We start from the raw sequence: 18675 nt of genomic DNA, 5'->3' as shown, positions 1-18675 counted from the left end.
GGCCAGGCTGAATGCAGTACCCTGGTTCTTTTTTGCCGGGGCTGGCATAGGAGTGGCCACGAGACAGCTGTGGCCAAGGAAGTATGGGGTGCATTCAGGGGAAGTGTCTCCTCTCCTTCCTGAAGGAACGAGGAAGCTGGTTGGCACTGTGGAAGTCATTTTGGGAGCATCAGGGCAATGCCAGGAAAACCATCAAGATGCCAGCTCATCCCTATCATCCCTGAGCTACTGCCCCAACCCTAGAAGCTTCTTCCTCCAGACTTTTAATAGGAGAAATAATGAGATTCCTTCTTTGCTTTTAGGCTACAGTCCGGGGAGATTCTGCCTGCAGCTGGAAGCCTCTCCGGCATGGGGAGAGTATGGGGGATTGTACGAGAGGGACCCCAATCATGATATGTGCCCAGCAGCCCAACAGGAAGCGTCTCAGACTGAGGTGTGTCTCAGTGGTAGAGTATGTGCTTAGCCTGAGCATGACCCCGGGTTCAATCCCTAGTACTGCAAAAATTATTTTAAAAAGAGGAAGAGATGTTTTCAAATGGGAGGGAGGGCTGTGTTATTCAAAAACACATTTATCATTTCACTTTTTTTTTTTGGCTTTTTGACAAAGAATCTCACTATGTAGTCCAGGCTGGCCTTGAACTCACGGTAATGCTCCTGCTCATAGCCTCCAAAGTGCTGGGATTACAAGCCTGCACCATCACCACATCCAGCTATTTCACTGTCATATTTGAAGAACAAGAAGCATCTTTTTATTATGCAAATTGTATGACACTAAACCTCCGATAGTGAAGGCTACTCAGAAGACAGCTTGTGTCTCCTTACACACGTGATCCTCAAGGGAGTGGTGTGCATGTTGGCTTCTGCTCACTGTCACAGATTCCTGAGGTACAGGTCACGAGCTTATAAAGAGAACGGGTTCATTTGGGCTTATGGTGGGGATGCTGAGAGGCTGTGGGGGGGAAAGTGTGATGGAGCAAAACTGCCTACCTCATGGCAGGAAGTGAATGCTACAGGAAAGGCCTAGGGTGCCAATGCCCACTTCAAGGCCACAATGACCTAAAAGCCTCCCACAAGGCCCTGCTTCTTAAAGGGCCCAGCAGCTCACAACAGTACCTCCCTGCTAACCAAAACTCCAGTACATGGGTGTTGGGGGACACTAGAGATCAGAATTAAAGCAGATGGAAGTGGAAGTAGGGGTTAAAACTTACAAAAGCAGTCATTGGATTTTCACATGCATTCCATTAGTGAGTAGTGTGATTTTATAAAAATCTGAGAAACACTGAATTTAAATTTCTCTTGTTCTTCTAGCAAAAAGGAAATTTATTTTTACATTAAGATAAAGCCAGATAAGTTCTGGAGTAAAAAACTAAATCTATATCATTTTTAAAGATAAAAATCAAGCCCCTAAGGCATTTGATCCTTGGGGAAGAAACACACACTCTATCCCCAGGAGCTGCTGGGCTCCAGAGAAGAATTTCTGGAAGGTAGCAGCAGCAGCCAGGCTACATCTCAGGAGACGTGGGGTCAGCTCCCTCCAGAAGCAGATGACCTGAGCACTGGGCCTAGAAAAGGCTGGCCACCCCAAGAGACTGCAGCACCCACCTGGCCTGAGAATGCCGCTCTAGTCTTAGGAAGCAGGAAGCCCTGAGGACAGACTGCTGAGGAATGAAAATATTGTCAAATATAGGCCTTGGGGCCCCTGGGACTAGAAACTGCCAGTGCATAGCGAGTGCCACAGAGGGAACAGGGAAAAAAGCACCAGCTACTCAGGTGCCCCTCTGGACTGCCATCCATCTGGGGCCCCGGGCACCACATCCTCTTCCCCAGTGCTGGAGATAGAAGCCAGGGCCTCTGCATGCTAGGCCAGCACTCACCACAGCCTGGCCCTCACCAGAACAATTTTTAAGTGATTAAGAATTTCAAGTAGGCTAGGAGTACAGCTTAGTGGTAGAGGCCTCAGCCCTGGGTTTGATCTCCAGCACCACACACAAATGTGCACGTGCGTGTGCGCACGCAAACTGTGTATTTGGCAAGTGCAGTGGTACATGCCTGTATCCCAGCACTCAGAAGGCTGAGCCAGGAAGATGGTTGAGATTTTGAGGCCAGCCTAGGCTACATAGTGAGTTCAAGGCCAGCATGAACTATAATAGTGAGAACCTGTCTCAAAAAAACAAAAAGAATTTCAAGAAAGTGAATGCCGAGCACTAGACCAGGCTCGGGTTGCTGAGCTCAGGGTCTGTCCCATGCCAAAGATGCCAGCCCTGCTCTCTTGACCTCCCATGCAGCCTCAGAACAGGTGCCAGGCGCTTTCCCGGTGTGGCGCTGGTGGTATGGTGGTGAGCATAGCTGCTTTCAGGAGCTTTCACCTCTTTCAAGGACCCGTGTTCACAAGCAGAACCATGAATGGGTTGCCTGGATATCTTCCAGAAGGCCAGCAGCTGTGGCACTGGCAGGAGACGTGGGTGGAGACAAGGGTCCTCTCTGGCCCTATGCCACCCAGGGGACTCCAGCTGGATGGGGCACTGACCCCCTCAGCTGAAGCCAGGCAGGGAGTGTGCTCAGAACAGAGGGAACAGAAACCAGAGGAAGTGCTTGGGACAAGGACACTTGGAGGAGGTAGAAGGACACCTGTGTCCTGTACAGGAGCTGAGTTCTACCCATGCTCTGCCACCCTCAGGGCTGGCGCTCTGTCTGTGGCTGTCCCCTCTCTCTAGCTCCAGGAGGATCGGCTCTGCACAGCCCAAAGCACTGCTGACTGTCCAGAGCAGAAGCAGACCTTCATCTCTACGGGCTGAAGCGTAGATGCAGACCATCATGTCTGTAGTAAGGTGATGGCCTTGTACCAGACCTGTGAGCTATGAGCCAGCATCATTCCCTCGAGCCCAGGATGTGGGCAGGCAGCTGAGACCTGATGAGTCAAGCCCAGGGCGCTTCTCAGATATCAGTTATTAAAAGCCCATGAGGGAGACTGACAGTCCCCAGCTAGTGAGGAGGAAATAAACGGTCAGCTCAAGCTCAGAGAGGCAAAGCAATTCACTGCAGGCAGCATAGCCAGGAAGTGGGTGCTGTACTCTAACTGGTTTCTCGGCCTTGGTAGCATCCACACTGTGCTGCTTGGTGTCACCTTCTGCTGTGGTGGGCTGTCCTGTGCCCCTAGGACATTTGGCAACGTCCCTAGTAGCTATCCACTAGGTCCCAGTAGCAGCCACCTCCTCCCAGGTGGTGAGGACCAAACATCTGATGCTGCCAGGTATGCACTGGGGGAGAGGAGCATCTCACTGAAGAAGGTGAGCCCAGAAGCCCACAGCCCATCACTGGCCTGAGACCCCAGCTCTCAGCTCCGAGCGAAGCAGGGCTTTGTAAAAACAGACTTTGCTAGGCAGGGTGCCACGCACCAGCAACCCTAGGAAGACTGAATTCGAGCCCAGCTTTGGCAACTTCACACTGTAGTGAGACCCCGGCTCAAAATGTAAAACATAAATAAAAGGAGCTGGGATGTAGCTCAGAGGGAAGGGTTCAATCCCAGTTCAGAAAGAAGGAGGAAAGGAAGGAGGGAGGAAGGGGAGAAGAGAGGGGACAGATGTCACCCAAGATCACAAGGGGCTTCGATTGCAGGAAGTGTGCAGCAAGACGGAACTTGGATCTGATTCCAAATCAGACACTTTCTGGACAACTCCTTACTTAGGTACGATGCACAGATGTTGGTCTTATACTTTGGGGAATTCTCTGGACTGGACCACATCCTAACCCTCAGGCAGTGCTTTTAGATATAGCACCCCAACCACCTCCTACAGTACCTGGCATAAAGAAGGTGCTCAATTATTGCAACTGTCATTTTTTTTTTTCTGTTTCTAGGTGAGTGGCATCACCACCCACAGCTGGTTCTGCCAGGATATAGCAAATCCCCTTGACCCCCACCCTGTTTTTTACTGAGTCAGAATGCAGATAGTCCCTTCTGGGATCGGAAGACAACGCTGCTTTAGAGCTGTGTGTGGTGCTGCCTGGAGCACCAACTACACTTCCCAGGCTCCTCTGGGGCTGGATGGAACCTTGTGACTAAATTCCAAATGGAAGTGTAATTGGTAACTTCCTGAAAGCCACCAGGAGCTGAGCAGCTTTGCTCCATCATGCACCTGGCCTGTGGTTTATGCTTTATGAAGGACTGTCTTGGTTACTTTTCTCTCATTGCTGGGACAAAATACTGATGCCCAAAATGAAGGAAGGAAAGGTTTATTTCACTTACAGTTTGTGGAGGTTTCAGTCCATAGTTGGCAGGTTATAAGGCAGAGTGGCACATGGCAGAGAGCTACAGCTCATGGTGGTAGAACACAGCAAAAGCCACAACCACACACCAGGGAGGAATGGGGGAGGAATCGCCTCAAGCACCCGCTTCCTCTCCCTTACATATGCAAACTATCCACCCCAGGGCGGGTGCAGCTCTCACACCCCTAATCAATCAAACTTTAAAAGCCTGCCCCATGGCCACATGAGGCTTTGGGGGGACACCCAGACATAAGCCATAACAAGGACCCAAAAGCAAGTGGGTTCAACTTCTGAAATTGTGAGCCCAAATTAACCTTTCCTACACTTAAGTCAATTATCTCTGGCATTTTGTTATAGTAATGGGAAGCTGACTAACATGAACATCACAGGGATGCTCCCTTTCTGACACCAGACACCCTGCCCCTTCCCTCGCTGCCATTTCTCCATGCCTGGTACCAGGCTGGCATGTGTGGGTGCACAACAGAAAACACAGCAAGAGGACTGGGGGGAGATGCAGGTGTACCACTTACAAGGGTGCTGTGGGGTGGGTATGTGCATGTCCCCAGGGTGTCACCTGTTGGAGGCTTGGTCACCAGGGTGGTGACATAAGGCAGGGGACTTGTGAGTTGGGAGGGCCTGCTGAGAGGTCCTGGGACACTGTGGCCTGCCCTAGGAATGTGGCTCTTGGGGGACTCCTGAAGTCTCAAGAGAGGAAGTTGGGAGCCCTGGGTCTCTCTCTGGCTTCCTGTCTTGTGATATTACCTATCCTTTGTGCTTGTGTTCCAGCTGGAGGTCAAACCAACGGAAGGTCTAATTCTGTGCTTTCAGCCTTCAAAACTATGAACTATGTGGCATGGTGCCACATGCCTATAATCCCAGCACTTGGGAGGCTGAGGCAGGAGGATTGCTTCAAGGCCAGCCTGGGCCACATAGTGAGTTCAAGGCCAGTCTGAACTACACAGTGAGACCCTGTCTCCAAAACAAACAAACACACACACACACAAACAAAAACCTATGAGCTAAGCAACCTCTTTTCTCCAGTTAGCCTGCCTCAGGCATTTTGCTACAATAACAGAAAATAAATTCACTCAGCAGAGCAGCTACAGAATAGAATATACCACTGTCATTGACAATCACATCTATCAAGCAATGGTAATAGTTTGGGAAAATGCTTATCATGGAATTAAATTTATGAAAGACATTGTACAGAATGGTGCTAAGTCTAGTTATAATGGGTTAAATTGAAGGGGAGCCTCTGTTATGTTCATAATAATTTTCATGAGTCTTGGATGATACTTATTATCTTTGATATTTCCTAAGATTTCAGGAATGAGATTGTCTTAGGGAAAATAGGAACTATAGTCATTTTTTGTCATTCTTTTTCTTTTTTCTTTCTTTTTTTTTGAGACAGGGTCTCATTAGGTAGTTCAGACTGGCCTTGAACTCATTCTATAACCCTCATTTGCTTTGAACTGAAAGCGATCCTCCTGCCTCAGGCTCCTGCACGCTGGGATCACAGGTTTGTGCTACCATGCCTGGCAACTGCATTCATTTTTTAAGAAGGTGTTTTGATGAAAGTGTCTAAAATTACATTTAGATGACTCTGCTAACAGGGACAATAATTGAACTTTACAATTCACTTAGGATGGGTGGAAATGGATTTCTTCAATTAAAAAAATAAAGAGCTGTTTTCTTAAAAAATAGTGAGGAATGCTTGACACCTCTTTTATTTCCCCGGGTGAAAGTGAGAATTCAGGCTTCCTGTCTTGATAGCTTCTAAAGGGCCTTGCCTGCTGCACCCCATTCCTAGCTTCCCCGCCCTTGGCTTCCCTGGTGATCCCAGTTTCTTCACGGTAATTTCCAAGAAAAGGGAGCCATGTAGGGGGCACGTATTTTCCCAAGGCCACCAGGGCTCGGTTCCATGCGGCACGAGGGTTAGCGACGTGGCTGACGTGACACCCACAGTGGACTGCAGATGCCCACGGAGCCCCCTAAGCTCGGGCCCTGCGACAGGGCCTCGGGTGTCCCAGATGACCTTGGGGTAGCAGTGGTCCTCGGGCTTTTCTAGCAGTGGAGAACAGGGCCTGCAGAGAGCAGGCAGAGACCAGGTCTCTGTTCTGCCGGCACAGGGCAGCTGTCACTCAGATGCCACCACTGGCCGCAGGATGGAGATGCCAGTGAAGCATCAAATAGGGCTTTTTCTTTTTTTCTGGTCCCAGAGGTCAGACCCAGGGGCTTTGCACGGAGCTCTATCCCTAGCCCTTTATTTAGACTTTTTCTTTTGCTAAGTCACTAAGCGGCCCAGGCTGGTCTTGGGAATGATATAAATGGATACTCTGTAAACAGTGACAACAGCTGAATTTTAGGATTCACTTAGGATGGGGGAGGGTTTTATGGTGTGTAAATCCTACCGCAATAACATTGTTAAAGAAGCACACAGCGGCTCAAGCAAGACTTCCTGGCGCCCCATCTCTGCAGCTATGTAACATCCACTTCTCCATTTCTCCCTACCAGGGCTAGAGAGAGGCTCCCTTCTGAGACCCTCAGTGTCATTTCAGTGACAGCAAGCAGGGTACTCGGCACGGACGGCTTCCATACCAAGACTTAGATAAAATAGATCTAGAGGGCTGGAGGATGGCTCAGTAGTGAGCGCTTGCTAGCATGTGTGAGGCCCTGGGTTCCATCCCCAGCACTACAAAAAAACAAAACAAAACAAAAAACACCATATTACAGCAGTACGTGCATACCACTGTTTGCAGCAGCACAATTCATGACAGCTAAATCCTGGAAACAGCCCATATGTCCATCATCAGATGAACACATAAAGAAAATATGGTCTCTATACATAATGGAGTACTACTCTGCCATAAAGAAGGATAAACTTGAGTCATTTGTAGGAAAATGGATGCACCTTGAAAACATAATGTTAAACTAAATCAGACACACAAGCTTAAACACCATACAATTTCTCCCATCTTAGTAGTAAAGCAAAGTAGAAATAAAGAGCAAAATAAAAAAAATTGACAAAAGGAATCAGAGTGACTGCTGACCTATTTAGGGACTGCTGACCTTTGGCCTGCAAAAGGAGCAAAGAAAAAGCAAAATATAGTGCTTAAGTATTTGGGGACTTTCCACACACCAGTGTCAGCTGGGAGGCCTCCATGTGGTCCTGTCAATCCTCACACAAAAATGAAACCACCACCACCCCATTTTAGAGATGAGGAGACTAAGTTTGGGACCATGAGGGCTCTGAGCCCCGTGCAGAAAAGCAAAACATGGCGTGGGGCATGGCTTGGTGGTACAGCAGTCACCTCCCACGGGCAAGGCTCTGGGTTTGAGCCTCAATACTACAAAAAACCCAAACCAAAAGATCCAAGAGAGACTAAAGAGCAAATTTTGTTTTGTATTGTGTTTTTGGTTGTTTGAGACAGGGCCCTGCTATGCAGTTCAGGCTGGCCTTGAACTCACTATGTAGCTTGGGCTGGCCTGGAACTCACATCAATCCTCCTGCCTCAGCCTCCGGAGTGCTGGGATGCCCACCTTCTATGACCTTGAAGTGACCTTCACATCCTCCCCTTCACTTCCCAGTCTGCTTTTCACCAGAAGAGAAGGCAGCAAAAGAGCACTGTACATACAGATTCCATCAAATGGAAAACATGAGCATCCGTGCTAAAATCAGACAGGCGTACACACAAGCACTTCAGGACATGATAGATGTTTCCCTTTTGTTCCAAATCCCTGAAGATGAAGCCTTGGGAAAGCTACCTTCAAAGACCAAAGTTACCCAGAATGCTGTCTTCTTAAAAAAATTATGATATTGCAATAAATAAAACTGCTGGGAGAAAAGAGACAGTGGTGGCATTTACAGGGAGGGCTCTGAGGTAATCAGGAGTCTAATTTGTCTCCTTCAGGAAGGTGATTTGGGCCTGGCCTCCCTTCTTGTTCACCTCTAGGCTCTCTCTAATTTTTGAGACAAGGTTTCACTATGTAGTTCAAGCTGTCCTTGAACTCACTATGTAGCCCAGGCTGGCCTGGAACTCATGGTGATCCTCCAGCCTCAGCCTCCTGGTTGTTGGGATTACCAGTGTGCACTCCCATGCCCAGCTCCCTTGGACTCCCTTCTCCCCACACGCTTGTCCAGGTTTGTTTACAGACACTTCTGATTCTTCTGCCAAGGGCAAACAAAGGCCCTGGACAAGCTGGTATGTGCCTGGAAACCCAGCTATTCTAAAGGCTGAGGCAGGGGGGTCACCTGGGCCAAGGCACCATGAGCTGGGCAGCTTTGCTCCATCATGCTCCTGGGCCACGGTTTATGCTTCATCAAGGGCCCAAAAGCAAGTGGGTTCAACTTCTGAAATTGTGAGCCCAAATTAACCTTTCCTACACTTAAGTCAATTATCTCTGGCATTTTGTTATAGTAATGGGAAGCTGACTAACATGAACATCACGGGGATGCTCCCTTTCTGACACCAGACACCCTGCCCCTTCCCTCGCTGCCATTTCTCCATGCCTGGTACCAGGCTGGCATGTGTGGCTGCACAACAGAAAACACAGCAAGAGGACCGGGGGGAGATGCAGGTGTACCACTTACAAGGGTGCTGTTGGCTGGGTATGTGCATGTCCCCAGGGTGTCACCTGTTGGAGGCTTGGTCACCAGGGTGGTGACATAAGGCAGGGGACTTGCCTAGGAAACAGCAAGATACTGTCTCAAATATACAAAACAGACAACAAAAACCAACGATACCAGAAAATCGATACCAGAAAACCCTGAACTTGTATTTGTTAGGGTTTGATCTAGACGTCCCCAAAGCTGCATGCTCTCCTGGGCGGGGCTTTGGGAGGAGACTGGGGGTGGGTATGATGCTGATCAGTGGATCGGCTCACTGAGGAGGTTATGGCTGATGTGACGCTGGGAGGGTCACTGGGGCATGGCCTGGATGGGTTCGTTTCTTCCTGGCTCCTCCCTTCAATAGCTGCTTCCCACAAACAGCTCCTCCTCCTCCGCATGCCCTGTGCCAGGCTGCCCTCGCCAGGCAGGCATCACAGAGAAACCCCGGCAAACTGCGAGCCAGATCATCTCTGCTTTGATCTGTTGGCATCAGGTGTTGGTCTCCGAGACAGCAGAGTGACTAAGTATTTAAGACGGATGTAAGGACTCTGACAAGCGCAGAGGTACAGACAGACGACCTCCAAGCCTTGGGACCCGCAGAACCACGCAGGGGTGGGCGTCCTCTGCCCTCGTCCAGGCGCACGGGTCTGAGACCCTGAGCTGGAGAAGCTGACAATTCAGAAGCACCAATGTGCACAAACCAAAGCAAACAATCCCAACAGCCCCCAGGGAAGCCAGGGTGTTGAGCCACAAGACCAGGAAGAGGGCAGCCTAGCAAAATAGAACAATGTGACAACAGCATGGCTCTGTCCCAGCCAGACACCACAGCCGACACGGTAGCCCCACTGCCGTCCTGGCCAGCAAAGGCTGGCATGAGACTTCACCCCAGCAAGCCAAAAGGGGCAACCCAGCCACCTGTGGTGGCACCTGCAGCCCTAGCAGGGTCCAGCCCATATGAAAGCACATGCACGGCAGGAGAGATGTGTCCCACCCGGCCTGGCCAGGGAGCACCCCAGAGTCCTGGCAGGAGCCTAGGGGAACCCGATTTTTCCTCCTTCCAGGTAGCAGTGGGCACCCCTCCTACCCACTCCCGGTCCTCTGGCTAATATTCCTGTGGTCACAGTCCTGGAAGGACATGAGGAGAGAGGGAAACATACAGAAGAGACGGAAACCTACAGAATCCAGAACTCAGCAGACCTCGGCCCTGTGAACTGCTCCCCAATTCACACCAAGACACAGGAGGCAAAGGACAAAGAGAAAATCTTAACCACGGGCAGCAAGAGCAGCCCCTACCCACAGGAGGAGGCAAGCAGACTTCCCGGCAGCTGGCACGGGCACAGGATGCAGGCAGAACAGGTCTCAGATTCTCAGAGAGGGAAGAGTTGGCTCAGAATCTCACGCTCAGCAGACAGATCCTTGCGGGGTGGAGGGTACCACATATTCTAGAGGGAGAACTTGTGCAAATGCTGAACCCCACAGGTACTGATAAGAGAATCAAGGTAGGCCAGGGCCACAAACTCTTCCCCAACAGAATTCACGTGACTCCCGCTCAAGTGGCTGGTGGGCCCTGTATCAAAACAAAATAAAAACAGGGCTGGGGGCATAGCCCATTGCCAGGCCCTGGGTTCAGTCCCCAGTACTGGAAAAAGGCAACCGCCATCCAACTCCATGATTGCACTGTAGCATTTGTCTCAGAGAAAGTCCACCTAGGTTCACACCTGGGCTGGCATGCGAGTGTTTCTGGGCACCTCGTCCCTAACAGGCAGACACGGAGGCTCCAGCAGAGGCTTCCCGGGTGAACAGCTAAGCTAAGGTGACACCTGCGCATGACAGGACCCTACTCTGCTATAGGTGGGAGCAACCTAGGCGCCGCGTGCAGTCAGAGGTAAAGTGCGTGCTTGGCATGCACAAGGCCCTGGGTCCAAGGCCCAGCGCTGGAGAAAAACAGGCTATGGATGAATGCAACAACCGTGCATGTCCAGGGCATGATGCTGAGCAAGACAGCCAACCCCAAAAGGTTACTTACTGTGTGACTGCATTTGTACATTTTCACAATGGCAGAATTACAGGACTACAAAACACTATTGTTTTCACATCCCTCCTAAGGCAGGTAGTGTTCTCTGTTCTACTGAATGAGTGAGTGAATGAATGAACGAATTTAAGTGTCAACTCGATTCTTGTCTTTACAAGAACAGAGCCGCCCAGCCCAGCAGCTCTCAGCCTTGGCCTGCAGTGAGGTCACACGGGATTCTTGGAAATAGCCTTGCCTGGTTGGGTGTGGCGGCACACACGCCTGTAATCCCAGCACTCAGGAGGCTGAGGCAGGAGGCCTGCGGTGAGTTCAAGGCCAGCCGGGCTACAAAGTGAGTTCAAGGCCAGCCTGAACTGCAGAATAAGACCTTGTCTCAAAAAGACCAAAAAAAAAACAACAACAACAAAAACTTTGCCTGGGTCCTACCCACTGCATAAGATCCCGATTTGACTGTTCCAGGCATCAGGGCCTTGAAAAACTCTCCAAATGGGCCTGGCGTGGCCGAGACTTCTATCCCTGCCTCCCCACGAAGCTCGTGAAACGACGAACAACAAACAGTCTGGTCCAACGGGCCCAGGTCAGGAGTTCCTGCTATGCCATTTATTACTGCTTTCGGGATGATTAATACAGCAGTAACTGGTAGCTGCTGGCCAAGCTGCTGGAGACAGAGTCATCAATGAGCCTCCCTTTCCCCAAGCCAGGCCCTGGTGAGTTCACCCCAGGAACTCTCTGTCCCAGTGGCTGACTGCTGACGGTCCCCAGGGGCTGCCGGCACAGCTGGGACAAAGCTGTACAAGGACGCACTCCTCACTCCAGAGCACTCTGGGCGCAGGGCATGGCCTCAATGATGCCAGGCACCCTGCTGGACTGCCAGGGCCGCTCAAATACGCTTCCTTCTGGGTGCTCCACAAACACTGAGTCTCCAGGAAGTGATTAAGATCGTGGCGGCTGCACAGGTGAAAGGCATTTCCCTCCTGGCACTGGGTCTCTCGCCCAGCCCTGCTTTAAACTCGGCCCGGCAGATGGCGGCGCTGACATCCCAGCCACGCTGTGCTGCCCCTCTGGGCTCAGCCTGAGCGCTGTCTCCTCTCCGGTGTGGTGATGGCCTGCTAACTGGGCCCCTGCTCCTGGTCAGGTTCCCCCAAATCTGTCTGGTGATGCACGCCTATCACCCCAGGACTTTGGAGGCAGAAGGAGGATTGCAGCAAGTACAAGGCCAGCCTGGGCTATATAGGAAGACTGTCTCAAAAAACAAAGAACACACTCATGTCCAAGTCCAACAGTCGAGGAAAAAATGCACATGAGAACTGTCCCTGTCCCAGACACACAGAAGTCAGCACCCACGGGAGCTCCCGCACATCACTGCCCAGTGCCACTCGCTGCTTCGGCCCTTGCCCGCAGAGCCCAGGGCCCCCTCCCACCTGCCGCCCGCACTGTCCCTGTCCCTCTCCCCCTCTCCTGACCCATGGAAGCTCTCAGAGCCCGCCCACATGCGTCTGGCCCCCTGTCCCCAGCACGGTGCAGCCCTGCCTCTGTCACCTGTGCCGTGGCCACCGCTGTTCTGCCGGGATGCTGTCCTCTCCCCAGCCTGCTAAACCACCTGTCGGCCCTTCACAGCCAGCTGTGACCTCCTGTCCTCACCCACACGCAGAGCTCTTAGCGCCCTCCTCCCTCCCGGCTTTTCCTGAATTTTGCATTTTTTTTATAACCCTCACAAGCTAGGCTGTAATTGCTTAATTACTGACCAGACTGTCCCATTAGACTGGTGTCAGCTTCAGGTCTGAGTCAGACCTGTGTCCTTGGGCTCAGGGAGCAGTCACCAAGTACCTGTGCAGTGTGCTCCGGGGCCCGAGCGCTGTGTGGAAGCCTCGGCCCGTCCTCCCATCTCTGCCTGTCTCATCCTGCCCCTCCCAGCAGGCCAAAGGCCTCAAGGAGCAGCATGTCCTTCCCACCAGCTGGACTGGTTCGCACACAGTCAAGAGGAAAAGAGCCAGGTGTGGTGGTGCAGGCTTATAATCCCAGCACTCCTGGAGGCTGCAGCAGGAGAATCATAAGTTCAAGCCCAGCCTGGACAAGTTAGCAATTTAGGGAGACCCTGTCTCCAAACAAAAAATACCACAAGGCCTGGGATGTAGCTCTATGGAAAGGTCCTGGGTTCAGTCCCCAGGGATGCAAAAAAGTTCAAAGCAGCCCAGCAAGGAGGCAGGAACAAAAAGCTCAGGCATCCAGACTTAGAAGACATCTCTCTATCCATCTGTCTCTCTCTGCAGAAAAGGTGATTCTGCAGGTATCTGATTCTAGGAATTCTGTCTTAGTCTGCACTGGCCTTGAACCCACTATGTAACCCAGGCTACTCTCAAAAGCGACCTTCCTGACTCGGCCTCATGAATGCTAGGATGACAGGAGTGTGCCACCACTCCTAGCAGCGTCACATGTATTGAGACCTCTCAGCGCGTTTGTGCTTGGTGCTGGGGCAGATGCAGGACCTTGCACTTGCTGAGCAAGCTCTGGACCAGGGAGCTGCACCCAGCCCTGCATCATCTCCCTTAACCCTCAGCCGCCTGGGGGTAGGAACTGTCATTGTCACCCACGTGTCCAGATGAAGTCCTTGGAGGCCGTGGTCCGCTGGGCCGTGAAGCCTGGCTGGCGCGTCTACACTGTTTTCTTCTGTCAGCCGCATTAGAGGGGCGGGAGAGTGATGCTCATGCTGGGAGCCGGGGCAGGCACATAGCACATCTGGATCGCTTTCAAGCCCTGGCCCCTTCCCCGTCTCCAGGACGCTATCTTCTCATTTCCTATCATCTTGCCTTCATTTCACCAATTTATTTATTTATATTTCAGGTTTCTCCCATAAGAGAAAATGCAATGTTTGACTGTTTCTTTCTTTCTTTCTTTCTTTCTTTTGGTCTTTCTTTCTTTCTTTCTTTCTTTCTTTCTTTCTTTCATTTTTGAGATGGGTCTTGCTATGCACCCCAGGCTGGTCTCAATCACACAGGAATCCTCCTGCCTCAGCCTCCTGAGTGCTGGAGTGACATGCATGCACCACCATGCCCAACAGTAAAGTCTAACTCTCTGAGTCTGGCTCAAAATTAAAATTGACATTCCTAACGTGAAAGTCTGGGAGCCGGAGGGGGCCCCATTCCTCCCAGACCAGATGCATCTCTTCTCTCTCTGCCCCAAATACCAGGCTCCTAACTCCTGGCTTGTGCAAAGTGTAGGAAAACAAATAAGCAGATGCTGGAGGAGTGGACAGGAGGCCCAGGCCCCCCACGGGCTCCTCAGAGAAACTTAGAACTGAGCTAAAGGAACCCTAAGTCCCCCAAATCCAGAGAGCTCTTTGAGGAGCACCTGCCTCTCAGGAGCGTGGCTCCAGGCTGGGGACACGCCTCTGCCACACTGGGACACTGTCACAGAGCACCTGATGTGCAGGCGCTGTAAAAGGTGGGGGCCTTGATAGGTGGGTGCTGCCTCAGGGCTTCACACCCACTTGTTCTGCCTTGACACGGATGCAGGTGGGCTCTGGCCACACAGCATGTTTCAGTCAGCAACATGAACCCCTGTACCATGCTGTCAACCTGCATCCATCCCCCTTCGAAGGGGACATGTCCTGCATGCCTACTTTACTCCACTGGCTTCTCCCTCCGTCTGTCCTCCAGAGCTCACGCAAACCTCCACTGGCCTCAAGCAACTGGGCCAGCGCAGCGAGTTCGTCGGGGGCGGGGAGGGGGACAAACAAATGAACAGCCCCGGATTCTGGTGTTTTCATTAAAATTCTACCCAATGCCTGGGATTGCAACCATACAGGAACCGATGTGGGCTTATCAAAACAATCAGAGTCTGGGGAGTGGAAAAATAATCAGTTGTCGGCAGCATGAGTCTGTGAGTCCGTGTGTCAGTCTGTGTGTGTGTGTGTGAATCTGCGGGAGTCTGTGTCTATGTGAGTCTGTGTGTGTTTGTGAGTGTGTGTATCTGTGTGTGTATGTGTCTGTGTGCATGTGCATCTGTGTGCATGTGCATCTGTGTGTATGTGTGTCTCTCTGTGTGTGCAGGTACATGTGTGTGCCTGTGTGTTATCTGTGCATGTCTGTATGTGTGTGTGCATGTGTGTGAGTCTGTGTGTTTCTGTGTGTCCGTGTGTGTGTGAGTCTGTGTCTGTGAGTCTGTGTGTGTACATGTCTGTGTGTGTCTGTGTGCATGTGCATGTGTCTCTGTGTGTGTGTCTGTGCATGTGTGTCTATGTCTGTGTGTGCACGTATGAGAGTCTATGTGAGTCTATGTGTGTGCATGTGTGTGTGTGAGTCTGTGTATGTGTGTGCATGTGTGTCTGTGTGCGGGCACGTGTGTCTGCATGTCTGTGAGTCTGTGTGTGTGTCTATGTGTGCATGTGTGTGTGAGTCTGTGTATGTGTGTGCATGTGTGTCTGTGTGCGGGCACGTGTGTCTGCATGTCTGTGAGTCTGTGTGTGTGTCTATGTGTGCATGTGTGTGTGAGTCTGTGTGTGTGGCACTGAGCATGGAACCCACGTCTCACCCAGCCCCAGAGAATCTCCGAGGAACGGACAAGCCTGGGGCCACGGCAGCACTGTTCTCAATAACCAGAAGGTGGGAGCAGCCCGGGAGCAGCTGCCGAGGACAGAGAGCGAGGTGTGTGCGCACAGCGGAACACGGCTCAGCTGCGAGAGGACACACGGATGAACCTCGAGGAGCACAAGCCAGTGCCCAGTGAGTGGCTCAGTGGTACAGGCCCGGCCAGGCATGCTGATCTATCCCCAGCCCCTTGGAGAAGGAAAACAAGGAAGGGAGGGAGGGAAGAGAGAGGGAGAGAGGGAGAGAGGAAAGGAAGGAAGGAAAGAAAGAAAAAGACAGATAGACGGATGTGGGGCCATCCCACCTTCTGAGGCCCCCAAGAGTACTTGGACCCCTGGAGAAAGTTGCAGGCAGGTGAGGGGCATGGCTGCTACTGCTTAAGGCACGGAGTTTCACTCGGAAGCTGCGGAGGCCCTGGGGGGCTGCAGATGGAGCTAATGTCCCTGAGCCGAACTCCTCAAGAGCGTTTTAACCAAAAATCACAAAGCCTCGAGAGCAACAAGGCAGTCACTTGAGCATGTTGAGGGGTCCAGCGCCCAAGGTTGCCCTGCTGAAGAGACCTGGGGAACACTCTGTTGGCCATGTCGAGGTCTTCCTGGCAATGCCGAGCATTTTCTAAGAAACATCCAGCCCGGGCCCATTACTCAGGCAGGCTGAACACAGGAATGTGACTTCGGGAAGAAAACCAGGCACCGCTGGCCCACGTAAGAACTGCGAATCAGCAGGTAGTCATACTCCTGGGTACGCAGGCTGCCTTCCCCTAAACTCAGTTCCCCTCAACACAGGGGCAGGGGCTCCAGGGCTCGCCCAGCCTGGCTCCTCCTCCTCCTCCTCCTCCCAGCTGCAGGGCCAGGCCCTGGCCAGCTGCCTCCACTGTGCTCCTAAGGGAGCAGGATTCTAGATGACACTCTGTCATAAAAAATGAATCTTTTAAATTTATTTTGTTGTTTTGAGACAGTGCCCAGCTATGCAGTTCAGGCCATCCTTGACCTTATTACATACCTTAGGCTAGCCTCAAACTTTCAGTGATTCTCCTCTCAGCCCTGTGGTGCTGGGATTACAGGCCTGTGCCATCACATTTGGCTGGACTCTTAAAAAAAGAAAACTGACATAGGGCAATGTTAAAAACTATAGGCAGGGGGCTGGGGATATAGCTCAGTGACACAAGCACCTGTCTGGCAAGGGCAAGGTCCTGAGTTCAATCCCCGGTACTGCAAAAATAAATAAATAAAATAGAGAACCTATAAAAACTATAGGCAGGGCGGAGATATGGCTCTGTGGCAGAGCACTTGCCTAGCATGCACAAGGTCCTGGGGTGCACCCCAGTATCCCTCGCACACAGAAAGGAAGAAAGAAAAGGTGCAGGAGAAAGGTAAGAAAAGTAGCAGCATAATGTGCACAGTAGGATTCTACTTAGAGGAAGGAAGTAAACAAGGGAACTTGACAAGTACCGAACACTTGTCTGTGGCTGTCTGACCTTGAACTTGTGTGTTCTTTGAGTGTGACAAGGTCTCATAGGGGTGGGCAAGAAAGGTCTCCAGGGACCACCCTCGACTAGAAAGGTAAACACTGCTGGGTACAGTGGTGCACATCTGTCACCCCAACACGCTGGGAGGCTGAGGCGGGAGAATCTCAAGTTCGAGCCCAGCCTGGACAACTTGGTAACTTAGTGAGAGCCGGTCTCAAAATTTTTTTAAGAAAAGAGCTGGAGATGTAGCTCAATGCAAAGGCCCAGGGTTTAAACCCAGTATAGCAAGAACAAAACAAACCCAGCATGACTTTCCCTGTGTAAGACAGCAGAAACCAATCTGATGTCTTGACATCAGTCTGGGTGCACTGTTACTGCTGTGTGACCATGGGGCTATTAAATTTTTTTTATTAAAAAAATTATTTTTGAGATAGGGTTCTCATATGTCATCCAGACTGCCCTTAAACTTCCTATGTAGCCCAGGCCGGCCTTGAACTTGAGAGCCTCCTGCCTCAGCCTCCCAGGTGCTGGGATTATAGGCATGAACCACTACATTCAGCCCCTTGAGGCTCATATCCAGCCACCGCTGTCCATGGCCAGATGACCGACACTGATAGCACTTACTCCAGGCCAGGCATGGGGCCTGGGGACTTACGGACATCATCTTAGTTGGCTCCCACCCCAATACCAAGGTGCAATGACTGTGCTAATTACTTCTCCAGATGAGGAAACTAAGGCAGAAGGAGGCTAACCAATGTGCTGAAGGTCACAGGGCTCACATGGGGCAGAGCATGGAGTTTCACCCAGGGCCTTGTGACGCCTCTATTTCCAATACCTCTTTCCTTCCTTTTCCAAAAGTTTTGTTTTGTTCTTTGTTTTTATAAAATAAAGCATATTAGTGTATGAATTAATGGGTCTTCATGAACAGAACTCTGTTCTGCCCAACCCGTAACTGCCCCACAGCCTGGCCAGGAACCATGTTCTGACTTGCAGGGATCTCCTCCGTGTCTCTTCAAACACAATTTTCCGCCTTAACTACTCCTTTTAGGCATGCGGTTCAGTTGTGTCCAACACAGTCACACTGTTATTTTGTTTGGTTTTTGGTTTTTTGAGACAGGGTCTTGCTATGTAGCCCAGGCTGGCCTTGAACTTGAAATTATCCTCCTGCCTCAGCCTCCTGTGTGCTGGGATTACAGGTGTGCATACTATACCTGGTGGCTGTAGTCAGACTGCTATGAAGCAAATCTCCAGAACTCTTCCCACCTTGTGAAAATGTAATTCCCCAACTATTAAACAACGGCCCCCCAGCTCCCTCACCCACCACACTACCTTCTGTCCCTGTGACTTGACTACCTCATACACATGGATGCTGACCCTACCTGTCCTCTGGTGACAGCTGTTTCGAGGGTCACCCTGCTGGGGTTGCCTTCCTTTCAATGAGGAGTCACACATCATACCATGAAATGCCACATCTCCTGCACCCCACCCTCTGCCCCACAGCCCAATGGGCTACTGAGCACAGAGCAACTGTGACCAGGATGCACACTGTCCCCCTGAGTTCTTTACAGGTTTTTATTTTTATTCATGCATGTTTGGAATACATAGTAATTGCATTCAGCTTGGGGATTTGATACAGATACATCTCATTTCTTTTCTTTTCTTTTTATTTTTTAAATGATACAGAATTTTTTTTTTTTTTTTTTTTTTTTTTTTTTTT

General features: G+C 51.0%; 1 protein-coding gene across 3 annotated transcripts in view; it reads right to left on the bottom strand.

Annotated features, from left to right (window-relative positions):
* The window catches only part of Hrh1 (histamine receptor H1), a 47600-nt gene that overhangs the window by 3185 nt on the left and 25740 nt on the right, over window positions 1-18675 (bottom strand). The window contains exon 1 of one of the 3 annotated variants that reach the window (XM_005387007.2): window positions 12444-12583. The exons of the other annotated variants lie outside the window; for them this stretch is intronic. The gene's annotated coding sequence lies outside the window, so the exon portion shown is untranslated. Of the gene's footprint in view, window positions 1-12443; window positions 12584-18675 lie in introns of those variants that run through there. 3 annotated transcript variants of the gene reach the window in all.

The sequence above is a fragment of the Chinchilla lanigera genome, unplaced genomic scaffold (assembly GCF_000276665.1).
Source record: "Chinchilla lanigera isolate Chin_1 unplaced genomic scaffold, ChiLan1.0 scaffold00028, whole genome shotgun sequence".
NCBI lineage: Eukaryota > Metazoa > Chordata > Mammalia > Rodentia > Chinchillidae > Chinchilla > Chinchilla lanigera.
This window is presented reverse-complemented; position numbering and strand designations above follow the sequence as displayed.